This window comes from Lissotriton helveticus, chromosome 4_1 (genome assembly GCF_964261635.1).
Source record: "Lissotriton helveticus chromosome 4_1, aLisHel1.1, whole genome shotgun sequence".
NCBI classification, from domain to species: Eukaryota; Metazoa; Chordata; class Amphibia; order Caudata; family Salamandridae; genus Lissotriton; species Lissotriton helveticus.
The window spans coordinates 337,497,673-337,515,514 of NC_136063.1; positions in this window are offsets into that span (position 1 = coordinate 337,497,673).

The window sequence follows — 17,842 nt, forward strand, 5'->3', positions numbered from 1 at the left end:
AACAGGAACAGTCCAGCCTGAAATGCCAAGCAATGTCTCCCCTGGACCGGAATCAAGCATCCTAGGACGGTTTTCTGGCTATCAGCCGTCATCAGCAAGGATAGCTTGACTCCAGTGGTGTGGAGAGCACAGGACTCACGTCTGAGCATACCCGTCCCACTCGGGGTGACAAATGCAAAAACAACGGTTGATGGACAGAATGCAGAACAATGTTATACATTCACCCCAGTACAGAGATCTGGATCTAAATCCATTGTTGTTTTGCACTCCACACTACCCCAGTTCAGACATGGCCATATGCAAATAAGCCTTGACCCTGTGCCTCATGGGAACAGGAACAGTCCAGCCCGAACTGCCAAGCCATGTCTCCCCTGCACCGGAATCAAGCATCCTAGGACCAGTTTCTGGCTATCAGCCGTCTTCAGCAAGGATAGCTTGACTCCAGTGGTGCGGAGAGCACAGGACTCACGTCTGAGCATACCCGTCCCACTCGGGGTGACAAATGCAAAAACAACGGTTGATGGACAGAATGCAGAACAATATGATACATTCACCCCAGTACAGAGATCTGGGCCTAAATCCATTGTTTTTTTGCACTCCACACTACCCCAGTTCAGACATGGCCATATGCAAATAAGCCATGACCCTGTGCTTCACAGGAACAGGAACAGTCCAGCCTGAAATGCCAAGCAATGTCTCCCCTGGACCGGAATCAAGCATCCTAGGACGGTTTTCTGGCTATCAGCCGTCATCAGCAAGGATAGCTTGACTCCAGTGGTGTGGAGAGCACAGGACTCACGTCTGAGCATACCCGTCCCACTCGGGGTGACAAATGCAAAAACAACGGTTGATGGACAGAATGCAGAACAATGTTATACATTCACCCCAGTACAGAGATCTGGATCTAAATCCATTGTTTTTTTGCACTCCACACTACCCCAGTTCAGACATGGCCATTTGCAAATAAGCCTCGACCCTGTGCCTCATGGGAACAGGAACAGTCCAGCCCGAACTGCCAAGCCATGTCTCCCCTGCACCGGAATCAAGCATCCTAGGACCAGTTTCTGGCTATCAGCCGTCTTCAGCAAGGATAGCTTGACTCCAGTGGTGTGGAGAGCACAGGACTCACGTCTGAGCATACCCGTCCCACTCGGGGTGACAAATGCAAAAACAACGGTTGATGGACAGAATGCAGAACAATATTATACATTCACCCCAGTACAGAGATCTGGGCCTAAATCCATCATTTTTTGCACTCCGCACCACCCCAGTTCAGACAAGGCCATATGCAAATCAGCCTTGACCCTGTGCCTCATGGCAACAGTCCAGCCTGAACTGCCAAGATATGTCTTCCCTGGACCGGAATCAAGCATCCCAGGACCGGTTTCTTGCTATCAGTCATCATCAGCCAGGAAAGCTTGACTCCAGTGGTGTGGAGAGCACGGTAATTACATCTGAGCATACCTATCCCACTCGGGGTGACAAATGCAAAAACAACAGTTGAATGACAGAATGCAGAACACTGTCATACATTCACCTCAGTAAAGAGATCTGGGCCTAAATCCATCATTTTTTTGCACTCCACACAACCCCACTTCAGACATGGCCATATGCAAATCAGCCTTGACCCTGTGCCTCATGGGAACAGTCCAACCCGAACTGCCAAGCCATGTCTTCCCTGGACCGGAATCAAGCATCCTAGGACCGGTTTCTGGCTATCAGCCGTCATCAGCCAGGATAGCTTGACTCCAGTGGTGTGGAAAGCATGGGACTCACGTCTGAGCATACCCGTCCCACTCAGGGTGACAAATGCAAAAAAAACAGTTGATGGACAGAATGCAGAACAAGGTCATACATTCACCCCAGTACAGAGATCTGGGCCTAAATCCATCATTTGTTTGCACTCCACACCACCCAAGTTCAGACATGGCCATATGCACATGAGCCTTGACCCTGTGCCACATGGGAACAGTCCAGCCAGAACTGCCAAGTCATGTCTTCCCTGGACCGGAATCAAGCATCCTAGAACCTGTTTCCTGCTATCAGCCGTCATCAGCCAGGATATCTTGACTCCAGTGGTGTGGAGAGCATGGGACTCACGTCTGAGCATACCCGTCCAACTTGGGGTGACAAATGCAAAAACAACAGTTGATGGACAGAATGCAGAACAATGTCATACATTCAACCCAGAACAGAGATCTGGGCCTAAATCCATCATTTTCTTTTGCACTCCACACCACCTCAGTTCAGACATGGCCATATGCAAATCAGCCGTGACCCTGTGCCTCATGGGAACTGTCCAGCTAGAACTGCCAAGCCATGTCTTCCCTGGACCGGAATCAAGCATCCTACGACCGGTTTCTGGCTGTCAGCTGTCATCAGGAAGGATAGCTTGACTCCAGTGGTGTGGAAAGCACAGGACCCACATCTGAGCATACCCGTCCCACTCGGGGTGATAAATGCAATAACAACGGTTGATGGACAGAATGCAGAACAATGTTATACAATTACCCCAGTACAGAGATCTGGGCCTAAATCCATTGTTTTTTTGCACTCCACACTACCCCAGTTCAGACATGGCCATATGCAAATAAGCTTTGACCCTGTGCCTCATGGGAACAGGAACAGTCCAGCCCGAACTGCCAAGCCATGTCTCCCCTGGACCAGAATCAAGCATCCTAGGACCAGTTTCTGGCTATCAGCCGGCATCAGCCAGGATAGCTTGACTTCAGTAGTGTGGAGAGCAGGGCACTCACGTCTGAGCATACCCGTTCCACTCGGTGTGACAAATGCAAAAACAACAGTTGATGGACAGAATGCAGAACAATATCATACATTTACCCCAGTACAGAGATCTGGGCCTAAATCCATTGTTTTTTTGCACTCCACACTACCCCAGTTCAGACATGGCCATATGCAAATACGCCTTGACCCTGTGCCTCATGGGAACAGGAACAGTCCAGCCTGAAATGCCAATCGATGTCTCCCCTGGACGGGAACCAATCATCCTAGGACGGGTTTCTGGCTATCAGCCGTCATCAGCAAGGATAGCTTGACTCCAGTGGTGTGGAGAGCACAGGACTCACGTCTGAGCATACCCGTCCCACTCGGGGTGACAAATGCAAAAACAACGGTTGATGGACAGAATGCAGAACAATGTTATACATTCACCCCAGTACAGAGATCTGGGCCTAAATCCATTGTTTTTTGCACTCCACACTACCCCAGTTCAGACATGGCCATATGCAAATAAGCCTTGACCCTGTGCCTCATGGGAACAGGAACAGTCCAGCCCGAACTGCCAAGCAATGTCTCCCCTGGACCGGAATCAAGCATCCTAAGACCAGTTTCTGGCTATCGGCCGTCATCAGCCAGGATAGCTTGACTTCAGTGGTGTGGAGAGCACGGCACTCACGTCTGAGCATACCCGTTCCACTCGGGGTGACAAATGCAAAAACAACAGTTGATGGACAGAATGCAGAACAATGTCATACATTCACCCCAGTACAGAGATCTGGGCCTAAATCCATTGTTTTTTTGCACTCCACACTACCCCAGTTCAGACATGGCCATATGCAAATAAGCCATGACCCTGTGCTTCACAGGAACAGGAACAGTCCAGCCTGAAATGCCAAGCAATGTCTCCCCTGGACCGGAATCAAGCATCCTAGGACGGTTTTCTGGCTATCAGCCGTCATCAGCAAGGATAGCTTGACTCCAGTGGTGTGGAGAGCACAGGACTCACGTCTGAGCATACCCGTCCCACTCGGGGTGACAAATGCAAAAACAACGGTTGATGGACAGAATGCAGAACAATGTTATACATTCACCCCAGTACAGAGATCTGGATCTAAATCCATTGTTGTTTTGCACTCCACACTACCCCAGTTCAGACATGGCCATATGCAAATAAGCCTTGACCCTGTGCCTCATGGGAACAGGAACAGTCCAGCCCGAACTGCCAAGCCATGTCTCCCCTGCACCGGAATCAAGCATCCTAGGACCAGTTTCTCGCTATCAGCCGTCTTCAGCAAGGATAGCTTGACTCCAGTGGTGTGGAGAGCACAGGACTCACGTCTGAGCATACCCGTCCCACTCGGGGTGACAAATGCAAAAACAACGGTTGATGGACAGAATGCAGAACAATATTATACATTCACCCCAGTACAGAGATCTGGGCCTAAATCCATCGTTTTTTGCACTCCGCACCACCCCAGTTCAGACAAGGCCATATGCAAATCAGCCTTGACCCTGTGCCTCATGGCAACAGTCCAGCCTGAACTGCCAAGATATGTCTTCCCTGGACCGGAATCAAGCATCCCAAGACCGGTTTCTTGCTATCAGTCATCATCAGCCAGGAAAGCTTGACTCCAGCGGTGTGGAGAGCACGGTAATTGCATCTGAGCATACCTATCCCACTCGGGGTGACAAATGCAAAAACAACAGTTGAATGACAGAATGCAGAACACTGTCATACATTCACCTCAGTACAGAGATCTGGGCCTAAATCCATCATTTTTTTGCACTCCACACAACCCCACTTCAGACATGGCCATATGCAAATCAGCCTTGACCCTGTGCCTCATGGGAACAGTCCAACCCGAACTGCCAAGCCATGTCTTCCCTGGACCGCAATCAAGCATCCTAGGACCGGTTTCTGGCTATCAGCCGTCATCAGCCAGGATAGCTTGACTCCAGTGGTGTGGAGAGCATGGGACTCACGTCTGAGCATACCCGTCCAACTTGGGGTGACAAATGCAAAAACAACATTTGATGGACAGAATGCAGAACAATGTCATACATTCAACCCAGAACAGAGATCTGGGCCTAAATCCATCATTTTCTTTTGCACTCCACACCACCTCAGTTCAGACATGGCCATATGCAAATCAGCCTTGACCCTGTGCCTCATGGGAACTGTCCAGCTAGAACTGCCAAGCCATGTCTTCCCTGGACCGGAATCAAGCATCCTACGACCGGTTTCTGGCTGTCAGCCGTCATCAGGAAGGATAGCTTGACTCCAGTGGTGTGGAGAGCACAGGACTCACATCTGAGCATACCCGTCCCACTCGGGGTGATAAATGCAATAACAACGGTTGATGGACAGAATGCAGAACAATGTTATACAATTACCCCAGTACAGAGATCTGGGCCTAAATCCATTGTTTTTTTGCACTCCACACTACCCCAGTTCAGACATGGCCATATGCAAAAAAGCTTTCACCCTGTGCCTCATGGGAACAGGAACAGTCCAGCCCGAACTGCCAAGCCATGTCTCCCCTGGACCAGAATCAAGCATCCTAGGACCAGTTTCTGGCTATCAGCCGTCATCAGCCAGGATAGCTTGACTTCAGTGGTGTGGAGAGCAGGGCACTCACGTCTGAGCATACCCGTTCCACTCGGTGTGACAAATGCAAAAACAACAGTTGATGGACAGAATGCAGAACAATATAATACATTTACCCCAGTACAGAGATCTTGGCCTAAATCCATTGTTTTTTTGCACTCCACACTACCCCAGTTCAGACATGGCCATATGCAAATACGCCTTGACCCTGCGCCTCATGGGAACAGGAACAGTCCAGCCTGAAATGCCAAGTGATTTCTCCCCTGGACGGGAACCAAGCATCCTAGGACGGGTTTCTGGCTATCAGCCGTCATCAGCAAGGATAGCTTGACTCCAGTGGTGTGGAGAGCACAGGACTCACGTCTGAGCATACCCGTCCCACTCGGGGTGACAAATGCAAAAACAACGGTTGATGGACAGAATGCAGAACGATGTTATACATTCACCCCAGTACAGAGATCTGGGCCTAAATCCATTGTTTTTTTGCACTCCACACTACCCCAGTTCAGACATGGCCTATGCAAATAAGCCTTGACCCTGTGCCTCATGGGAACAGGAACAGTCCAGCCCGAACTGCCAAGCCATGTCTCCCCTGGACCGGAATCAAGCATCCTAAGACCAGTTTCTGGCTATCGGCCGTCATCAGCCAGGATAGCTTGACTTCAGTGGTGTGGAGAGCACGGCACTCACGTCTGAGCATACCCGTTCCACTCGGGGTGACAAATGCAAAAGCAAAAGTTGATGGACAGAATGCAGAACAATGTCATACATTCACCCCAGTACAGAGATCTGGGCCTAAATCCATTGTTTTTTTGCACTCCACACTACCCCAGTTCAGACATGGCCATATGCAAATAAGCCTTGACCCTGTGCCTCACGGGAACAGGAACAGTCCAGCCTGAAATGCCAAGCAATGTTTCCCCTGGACCGGAATCAAGCATCCTAGGACGGTTTTCTGGCTATCATCCGTCATCAGCAAGGATAGCTTGACTCCAGTGGTGTGGAGAGCACAGGACTCACGTCTGAGCATACCCGTCCCACTCGGGGTGACAAATGCAAAAACAACAGTTGATGAACAGAATGCAGAACAATGTCATACATTCACCCCAGTACAGAGATCTGGGCCTAAATCCATTGTTATTTTGCACTCCACACCACCCCAGTTCAGACATGGCCATATGCAAATCAACCTTGTCCCTGTGCCTCATGGGAACAGTCCAGCCTGAACTGCCAAGCCATGTCTTCTCAGGACCGGAATCAAGCATCCTAGGACCGGTTTCTGGCTATCAGCCGTCATCAGCCAGGATAGCTTGACTTCAGTGGTGTGGAGAACACGGGACTCACGTTTGAGCCTACCCGTCCCACTTGTGGTGACAAATGCAAAAACAACAGTTGATGGACAGAATCTAGAACAATGTCATACATAAACCCCAGTACAGAGCCCTGGGCCTAAACCCATCGTTTTTTTGCACTCCACACCACCCCAGTTCAGACATTGCCATATGCAAATCAGCCTTGACCCTGTGCCTCATGGGAACAGTCCAGCCGAACTGCCAAGCCATGTCTTCCCTTGAGCAGAATCAAGCATCCAAGGACCGGTTTGTGGATATGAGCCGTCATCAGTCAGGATAGCTTGACTGCAGTGGTGTGGAGAGCACAGGATTCACGACTGAGCATACCCGTCCCACTCGGGGTGACAAATACAGAAACAACAGTTGATGGACAGAATGCAGAACAATGTCATGCATTCACCCCAGTACAGAGATCTGGGCTTAAATCCATTGTTTTTTTGCACTCCATACCACCCCAGTTCAGACATGGCCATATGCACATCAGCCTTGATCCTGTGCCTCATGGGAACAGTCCAGCCCGAACTGCCAAGCCATGTCTTCCCTGGACCGGAATCAAGCATCCTAGGACCGGTTTCTGGCTATCAGCCGTCATCAGTCAGGGTCGCTTGACTCCAGTGGTGTGGAGAGCACGGGACTTACGTCTGAGCATACCTGACCCACTCGGGGTGACAAATGCAAATACAACAGTTGATGAACAGAATGCAGAACAATGTCATACATTCACCCCAGTACATAGATCTGGACCTAAATCCATTGTTATTTTGCACTCCACACCACCCCAGTTCAGACATGGCCATATGCAAATCAGCCTTGTCCCTGTGCCTCATGGGAACAGTCCAGCCTGAACTGCCAATCCATGTCTTCTCAGGACCGGAATCAAGCATCCTAGGACCGGTTTCTGGCTATCAGCCGTCATCAGCCAGGATAGCTTGACTTCAGTGGTGTGGAGAACACGGGACTCACGTTTGAGCATACCCGTCCCACTTGTGGTGACAAATGCAAAAACAACAGTTGATGGACAGAATGCAGAACAATGTCATACATTCACCCCAGTACAGAGCTCTGGGCCTAAATCCATCGTTTTTTTGCACTCCACACTACCCCAGTTCAGACATGGCCATATGCAAATAAGCCTTGACCCTGTGCCTCATGGGAACAGGAACAGTCCAGCCCAAACTGCCAAGCCATGTCTCCCCTTGACCAGATTCAAGCATCCTAGGACCAGTTTCTGGCTATCAGCCGTCATCAGCCAGGATAGGTTGACTCCAGTAGTGTGGAGAGCACGGGACTCACATCTGAGCATAGCCGTGCAACTCGGGGTGACAAATGCAAAAACAACAGTTGATGGACAGAATGCAGAACAATGCCACACATTCACCCCAGTACAGAGATCGGGGCCTAAATCCATTGTTTTTTTGCACTCCACACCACCCCAGTACAGACATGGCCATATGCAAATCAGCCTTGACCCTGTGCCTCATGGGAACAGTCCAGCCTGAACTGCCAAGACGTGTCTTCCCTGGACTGGTATCAAGCATTATAGGACCTATTTCTGGCTATCAGCCGTCATCAGCCAGGATAGCTTGACTCTAGTGGTGTGAGAGCACGGGATTCACGTCTGAGCATACCTGTTCAACTCAGGGTGACAAATGCAAAAACAACAGTTGATGGACAGAATGCAGAACAATGTCATACATTCACCCCAATACAGAGATCTAGGCCTAAATCCATAGTTTTTTAGTACTCCACACCACCCCAGTTCAGACATGGCCATAAGCAAATCAGCCTTGACCCTGTGCCTCATGGGAACAGTCCAGCCCGAACTGTCAAGCCATGTCTTCCCTGGACCGGAATAAAGTATCCTAGGACCGGTTTCTGGCTATCAGCTGTCATCAGCCAGGGTAGCTTGACTTCCAGTGGTGTGGAGAGCACAGGACTCATGTCTGAGCATACCAGTCCCACTCGGGGTGACAAATGCAAAGACAACAGTTAATGGACAGAATGCAGAACAATGTCATACATTCACCCCAGTACAGAGATCTGGGCCTAAATCCATCGTTTATTTGCACCCCACACCACCCCAGTTCAGACATGGCCATATGCAAATCAGCCTTGACCCTGTGCCTCATGGGAACAGTCCAGCCTGAACTGCCAAGCCATGTCTTCTCAGGACCGGAATAAAGCATCATAGGACCGGTTTCTGGCTATCAGCCGTCATCAGCCAGGATAGCTTGACTTCAGTGGTGTGGAGAACACGGGACTCACGTTTGAGCATACCCGTCCCACTTGTGGTGACAAATGCAAAAACAACAGTTGATGGACAGAATGCAGAACAATGTCATACATTCACCACAGTACAGAGCTCTGGGCCTAAATCCATTGTTTTCTTTGCACTCCACACCACCCCAGTTCAGACATGGCCATATGCAAATCAGCCTTGACCCTGTGCCTCATGGGAACAGTCCAGCCGAACTGCCAAGCCATGTCTTCCCTGGACCAGAATCAAGCATCCTAGGACCGGTCGCTGGCTATCAGCCGTGCCGTCATCAGCCAGGATAGCTTGACTCCAGTGGTGTGGAGATCACGGGACTCACGTCTGAGCATACCTGTCCCACTCGGGTTGACAAATGCAAAAACAACAGTTGATGGACAGAATGCAGAACAATGTCATACATTCACCCCAGTACAGAGATCTGGGCCTAAATCCATCGTTTTTTTGCACTCCACACCACCCCAGTACAGACATGGCCATATGCAAATCAGCCTTGTCCCTTTGCCTCATGGGAACAGTACAGCCCGAACTGCCAAGACATGTCTTCCCTGGACCGGAATCAAGCATCCTAGGACCTGTTTCTGGCTATCAGCCGTCATCAGCCAGGATAGCTTGACTCCAGTGGTGTGGAGAGCATGGGACTCACGTCTGAGTATACCCGTCCAAATTGGGGTGACAAATGCAAAAACATCAGTTGATGGACAGAATGCAGAACAATGTCATACATTCACCCCAGTGCAGAGATCTGGGCCTAACTCCATTGTTATATTGCACTCCACACCATCCCAGTTCAGACATGGCCATATGCAAATCAGCCTTGTCCCTGTGCCTCATTAGAACAGTCCAGCCCGAACTGCCAAGACGTGTCTTCCCTGGACTGGAATCAAGCATTATAGGACCTATTTCTGGCTATCAGCCGTCATCAGCCAGGATAGCTTGACTCTAGTGGTGTGAGAGCACGGGATTCACGTCTGAGCATACTTGTCCAACTCAGGGTGACAAATGCAAAAACAACAGTTGATGGACAGAATGCAGAACAATGTCATACATTCACCCCAGTACAGAGATCTAGGCCTAAATCCATTGTTTTTAGTACTCCACACCACCCCAGTTCAGACATGGCCATAAGCAAATCAGCCTTGACCCTGTGCCTCATGGGAACAGTACAGCCCAAACTGTCAAGTCATGTCTTCCCTGGACCGGAATCAAGCATCCTAGGACCTGTTTCTGGCTATCAGCCGTCATCAGCCAGGATAGCTTGACTCCAGTGGTGTGGAGAGCATGGGACTCACGTCTGAGTATACCCGTCCAAATTGGGGTGACAAATGCAAAAACATCAGTTGATGGACAGAATGCAGAACAATGTCATACATTCACCCCAGTGCAGAGATCTGGGCCTAACTCCATTGTTATATTGCACTCCACACCATCCCAGTTCAGACATGGCCATATGCAAATCAGCCTTGTCCCTGTGCCTCATTAGAACAGTCCAGCCCGAACTGCCAAGACGTGTCTTCCCTGGACTGGAATCAAGCATTATAGGACCTATTTCTGGCTATCAGCCGTCATCAGCCAGGATAGCTTGACTCTAGTGGTGTGAGAGCACGGGATTCACGTCTGAGCATACTTGTCCAACTCAGGGTGACAAATGCAAAAACAACAGTTGATGGACAGAATGCAGAACAATGTCATACATTCACCCCAGTACAGAGATCTAGGCCTAAATCCATCGTTTTTAGTACTCCACACCACCCCAGTTCAGACATGGCCATAAGCAAATCAGCCTTGACCCTGTGCCTCATGGGAACAGTACAGCCCAAACTGTCAAGTCATGTCTTCCCTGGACCGGAATAAAGTATCCTAGGACCGGTTTCTGGCTATCAGCTGTCATCAGCCAGGGTAGCTTGACTCCAGTGGTGTGGAGAGCACGGGACTCATGTCTGAGCATACCATTCCCACTCGGGGTGACAAATGCAAAGACAACAGTTAATGGACAGAATGCAGAACAATGTCATACATTCACCGCAGTACAGAGATCTGGGCCTAAATCCATCGTTTATTTGCACTCCACACCACCCCAGTTCAGACATGGCCATATGCAAATCAGCCTTGACCCTGTGCCTCATGGGAACAGTCCAGCCTGAACTGCCAAGCCATGTCTTCTCAGGACCGGAATAAAGCATCATAGGACCGGTTTGTGGCTATCAGCCGTCATCAGCCAGGATAGCTTGACTTCAGTGGTGTGGAGAACACGGGACTCACGTTTGAGCATACCCGTCCCACTTGTGGTGACAAATGCAAAAACAACAGCTGATGGACAGAATGCAGAACAATGTCATACATTCACCACAGTACAGAGCTCTGGGCCTAAATCCATCGTTTTCTTTGCACTCCACACCACCTCAGTTCAGACATGGCCATATGCAAATCAGCCTTGACCCTGTGCCTCATGGGAACAGTCCAGCCGAACTGCCAAGCCATGTCTTCCCTGGACCAGAATCAAGCATCCTAGGACCGGTTTCTGGCTATCAGCCGTGCCGTCATCAGCCAGGATAGCTTGACTCCAGTGGTGTGGAGAGCACGGGACTCACGTCTGAGCATACCTGTCCCACTCGGGTTGACAAATGCAAAAACAACAGTTAAAGGACAGAATGCAGAACAATGTCATACATTCACCCCAGTACAGAGATCTGGGCTTAAATCCATTGTTTTTTTGCACTCCACACCACCCCAGTTCAGACATGGCCATATGCAAATCAGCCTTGACCCTGTGCCTCATGGGAGCAGTCCAGCCCGAACTGCCAAGCCATGTCTTCCCTGGACTGGAATCAAGCATCCTAGGACCTGTTTCTGGCTATCAGCCGTCATCAGCCAGACCAGTGAAGTAGTGTGGCTCACTGGTTAGAGGCGGCAGACCCGAGAGCAGAGGACGGCCCGGGACCAGGGTTCGATTCCCGGCGCGGCAGGTTTCTGGACCAGGGTCAGCGGACTCGATAATTCTCTCGCCTCGGTGCCCACTCTGATCAGCGATCACACTCGGCAACTCTGGGCATTAGCTTGCCTCATCTTCACTAACGGCCCCACCAGACCGCCGGGGATGCCTGGTCTCACCCTGGAGATACCCATTAAGGGACCATCTCTCAGGGAAGCCAGGAAGGGTTTCGCAGTGGTCGAAGCGCCTTGGGACCCTACGGGTAAGTAGTGCGCTATATAAATGCCTATACATACATACATACATACGTACATACATACATACATAGCTTGACTCCAGTGGTGTGGGGAGCACGGGACTCACGTCTGAGCATACCCGTCCAACTCAGGGTGACAAATGCAAAAACAACAGTTGATGGACAGAATGCAGAACAATGTTATACATTCACCTCAGTACAGAGATCTGGGCCTAAATCCATAATTTTTTAGTACTCCACACCACCCCAGTACAGACATGGCCATATGCAAATCAGCCTTGACCCTGTGCCTCATGGGAACAGTCCAGCCCGAACTGTCAAGCCATGTTGTTGTATTTCTATCTAGGACCCTAATCAATATTCCTAATGTATTCCCTTGTATGGATATAATAAATAATATCCTTATAAAGGCATAAGAATCATATCCATATTTAATATTAGCCCATGCAGTCCAAATACGGCAAGGCTACTCCCCTAGACTCCTAGAAAGTACAACGCGTTCTTTAAACAAACCAAACCTCTAGCAACCTGGGAATTCCCCTTGCTTTTGTTTTGATTTGTCCAAGAACTCCTGTGAGCACTAAGAGAACGGCCAGTTCTTAGTGACATCTTTATTGATGTCTTATGTCCAACCTTACGTCAAACCCGGCACCTTTCAGGTATAAATATACCAACGTTGCCTTAAGGAAACAAATGGTGGTTTGGAGCAGAGCGGCTATCTACTTGCCCGAGAGCCCAGCTGATGCGAGAGCCCACGGACGCCGCCCCTCCCTTTTGACGCACTGAGAAAGACGCTGTCTTTTTCTCCAGCCGAGAAAATCCAGCTCTGGTGTTTTCAGCCGCCCTTGCGGGTTGCTCGGATATCGAGTCCTGAGAGAGAGATACCAGACCTCCTGATTTCTATTACCCAGGTACGGAGCTGACTAAACCCTTAAAGAGAATTCTTGATTCAGATCCTTGGCAAAACCAACTTAACTTAAACTGCTACTTACTTACTCCTTCCCACGTATTAGGCTTAGGTCAGGTACACCGGGGTAGGCGTATTTAGAAGCACCAGTTGAGAACGTTAGTCAATGTATTTATGTGTGTATATATTTTATCTATTTTAAAGTATCATATGGCTAAGAAACCATATCAATGCTTTTACAGTATTATTTTATATTACTCCTTTTACTGTACGCACTTTACTTTATACTAAGTTTTGCAATTGTGGCAATTCATTTCTCTTGCATGAGAAAGAAGACTGCTCAATAAATAACACTTTTTATTGAAAACGCCCGTCTCTCTATTCTCTGCACTCTGGTGAAACTAAGTATGCACGATTGACTGAATAAAATAGCTGTCTATTGTTTTCACACGACTCTAGAGATACACTCTTATTCTGAGGGAGCAAAGTTGTCATGTTTTATGGTTGTCAGAAGCTAATCCCTTCTTGTCTATCCAGGGAAATTCAACTCCTCCTTGTTTATTCGAGAACGTTTCTACTGACCTCTGAGCTAGCTGGCAAAACTAATTAAGTCTAATATAGTCAGTAGAGACCTAGTCGACCTCAGTCCTACGTCTACACTGCTGTTTATATTATTCCAATGCGCAGAGCCTATTGGGAATATAGGAACGACACTACATGGCGCCCAACGGTTGGTAAGGCGATAATCTAACGGAAGACACTAAAGTAACTCAGTCGTGCTTTTTCACACAGACCCCTTTTTCCCGTAAAAACTCCAAAAGACGTCTGGAGTGGGTAAAAGGGTAAAATCCGCCGGAACTTAGTAGGATGAGAATCCTATGTATAGTTTTTGGTTTAGTCAACGTTGAAGGATACAGTGTTCCAAAATATTGTGCACCTAATCTTTGTTTTCCTTGAAACTTGATCTGCAACAAAAAGCTTTCTGTTAGGAAAAATGACGGAAAGTGAAGACGAAAGGGAAACAGCTAGAATAGCAGCTCAACTCCTAGCGGATGCCACAAATCTCCAAGAAAATGACCCGAATGTTATAATCATTCCGGTTAATGTAAGAAAAACTATAACTATTAAACTTATAGAAAATGGACTGACATCACGAGGTGGTACAGTCATATTCGTGGTAGAGGCCCATGAATATCGACAGACAGAGGTATTCTACTCATGCATAAACTTTCCAGCAGCAAACGCTGTAACACACGAATTCCACTATTATAAAATAGAGGAACCTCCGGATGAATACACTCCTTTCAAAGAGGTTGAATTCCCACTAAATTACCGAGAGCACCTGCTCTGGTTTAAAGGCACCCTAAAACATCAAAATGACATCACCAGGCTCGGTCCACTAGGTAGACCAGGAGCAACGTGGCCGGTACTAGCCAGCTACACACCACATACCGACATTGAAAAAATGTCAAGTGAAGAACTTTTAGATAAAATAAAAGAATTAACAAAGGCATATAGAGAATTAGTTCAATTGGCAATGGAGGACATTACATACCTCCAGAAATTGAAAGAAACAGATATAGCAGAACAACCTTTTGAACTTGCCAGAATCATAGAAAAATCCTATGAAGAACTAGGTAGAGATAGTTTGAGTGGGAAACCAGTAAAACCCCAACTACTTGAAAATCCTGAAAAAACATTTATTAAAAATAATCTAAACACTCCAAAAGGGAGTTGGGATGGAAATAAACAATCCACTCCCAGAGAAAAACGATTCCAGTCCAGAGGAAGGTCTCCTCAACGAAGAGATAGATCTCCAGAACGAGGTGACAAGTCTACCCAGAGGGAGCCCTCTGAGAAAAGATACAACCTTAGAGATAGGGATAAATTGAGAAAACCTGACAGATATCAAGATATTGATACACGTCCCTCTCGATCTTTTCAGACTTCCTCACAGAAATCGGAAAGAAGAGGACGGTCAGAACACAAAGAAGAGCACGTCAAGTCCAAAGACAAGGAACCTGCTCATCAAAGTAAAAAATTACAATTTCCAAGAAAGAAGGTAGCTAGTATTAAAATAATAAAACATCCAGAGGATACTGAGGACACAACTGAAAAACGGAGAGTGGGCCCAGACAATGCTAGACAGCGCTGCAGAAGTGACCTTAGCTCGCAAGATCCTGATGAATCTTCTGGAGACAGTGGACACAAATGAATACATTCAAGTGGAAACTGCAGATACCAGAGTTAGCAAACCTCATAAAATATACGAAATAACATTATGTACAGAGGGGGACAAGACTAGGAAAGTAAGGGGTCTCTTTTGGGATAACCTTTCGAAAGGCTATGACATCCTTTTAGCTGAGAAGGACTGGCCACCAGAGTTTGTCAGGGAGTGCCCTCATGGCGAAGAAATGATTATGCCTGCCTTCTCAAATCATATTCCAATTCATAAAAAATATACACTTGCAGGAAAATGGGCAGTGGCCCAAACTCCTGCATTATATAAAAATCATGTAGGATGGGATGAGGACTCTCCTCCTCACAAAATCCAGTTAAAATGTCAACCCACTGCACAAAGGCAGTACCCAGTTAAACAAGAAGCTAAAAAGCAAGTCAGGGAGATCTTAGATCAACTTGAATACCAGGGGGTGATTGAAACATGCACCTCACAAATGAACAATCCTTTGTTTCCTGTCTCCAAGCCAGACGATTCATATCGTCTAGTTTTGGACTACAGACACCTTAACTCATGTTGCAAACATTTGCAGTACAAAACTCACACAGTGCAGCACTAATGAATAACATTGTGCGCAAAAAATATAAAACGAAATTAGACATCTCTAATGGATTCTTTTGTCAAAACATTGCACCTGAGAGCAGGTATTTGACCGCGTTCTCAATAATGGGGTCGTAAAAACACTTCTGTCGACTCCCACAGGGATTCAAGAATAGCCCAGGATTATTCTCAGCAAGAGTAACAGAGTTACTACAAATATATGATGATGAAGCATTATCCTATGTCGATGACATCTATCTAACAGATGATGAACTGGATACTCACTTGAAAAGAGTGAACACCATAATATTTGGGTTCGCAGCTGAGGGTTACAAATTCAACTTTAAAAAGTCACGAATTGCCCATCTAACTGTCCTGTTTTTAGGATATGAATTATCAAGTGAAGGCAAAAGCCTAGCAGACAACTTCTTAGAGAAGTGCGCTGTACTCCAAGCACCAAAAACGCTGAAGCACTTACAATCAATACTAGGTTTCCTGAATTTCGGAAGAACATACATTCTAAATTATGCAGAGAGGGTTAAACCTCTCTATGAATTAATAAAACCTGATTTCAAACCAATAAATTGGACCCAGAAACACACAGAAATTTTAAGATCATTGCAAACAGACATGTTAGCTAAAACAAAATTGCAAACACGTGAAAACGTATGCAACCTTGTAATACGAGTCATCCCAGGAAGATGCGGATTCATGTACCTGACCTCTAATGATGGAGAAACTGTACCAATAGCTTACAAATCACACTTGTACACACAAGCTGAAATTAAATTCAGTTCTACTGAAAAAATTCTGATAGCGGTTCAAACTGCTGTAGCAAAAGAAAGAGCCCAAGCCCAAGGCAGAAGGATAACTGTTTTAACAGCAGAATCAGCCCTTGAGGCATTAACAAGCCCACACAATTTGACTACCGTGGCATTAGATCCAAAATGGATACAATGGGAAAATTCTCTTGCTGCAGAAGACGTGAAGTACTATTTTGACCCGAAAATGAAAAAATTAAAAGATCTAAAATATGAAGAAGAATATCCTCTGCCAATTGAAATTCTGCCTCTCGAACAATACACATGTGTAATCTACATGGACAGATTTGCACAACACTACGATGTAGAGGAAAAATCCTACAACGCAGCGTGCGCGATTGTTAAAGGTCGCTGGCGCTTTGGTAAATTCAGACCATCAATTACCAAAACTGAATCACTCAGAAACTGCTCAACTCAGCGAGCTGAAATAAGATCTTTAAAGATGGCGCTTTAAAATGCCGATCGCGAATTCCCCACAACAATAGTGTGCGATTCGCATTACTGCGTCAGGTCTTACAATAATGACTTGCAGAACTGGGTTCAAAACGATTACAAAGATGACACAGGTGCCACAATAAAGCATAAAAAGCTTTGGGAACAGGTAGTTCTTTTGCGGAAAGAACTACAAAAGACTCACGTGATACATACACTGAGTCATCAACGTGATGGCGTTCACGTTGCAGGGAATTCATTGGCTCTCAGAGCCACAGCGGAAGCGGTTCAACCGGCTTCCGTAGCCACAAAAAAGCGTTCAGATAAATACATAGACGGAGAAGCTATGCTGGCGGTAAAAGCGTCTTTAAAAGGCGACTATGCTGCATTACCTCTGAACTATCCACTCACTTATACATACATAATTGATGCAAACTCCGTTCCTTTTGCTCAAATCCCTGGAGTGGGGGATAGAGTAATTCCAAACACGAACAGGAGAGTCTTTTTAATAGCAGATGCACATATGGGATTAGGTCTAAGGCATCAAGAGATTTTAAAATCTCTAAAAGAATTACAATCAGAATACTGGTGGCCGGGGATGAGCCTGCAACATAACAAATTTGCAATGGGCTGTCCAAACTGCAACAGAGATCGCAGTCGCGAACCGACCGGGGTAATGCCAGGACCCTTCTTTTAGAAAGCACAAGGCTATCTATACGCAGAAATTCAGTAGGAGAAATGCGT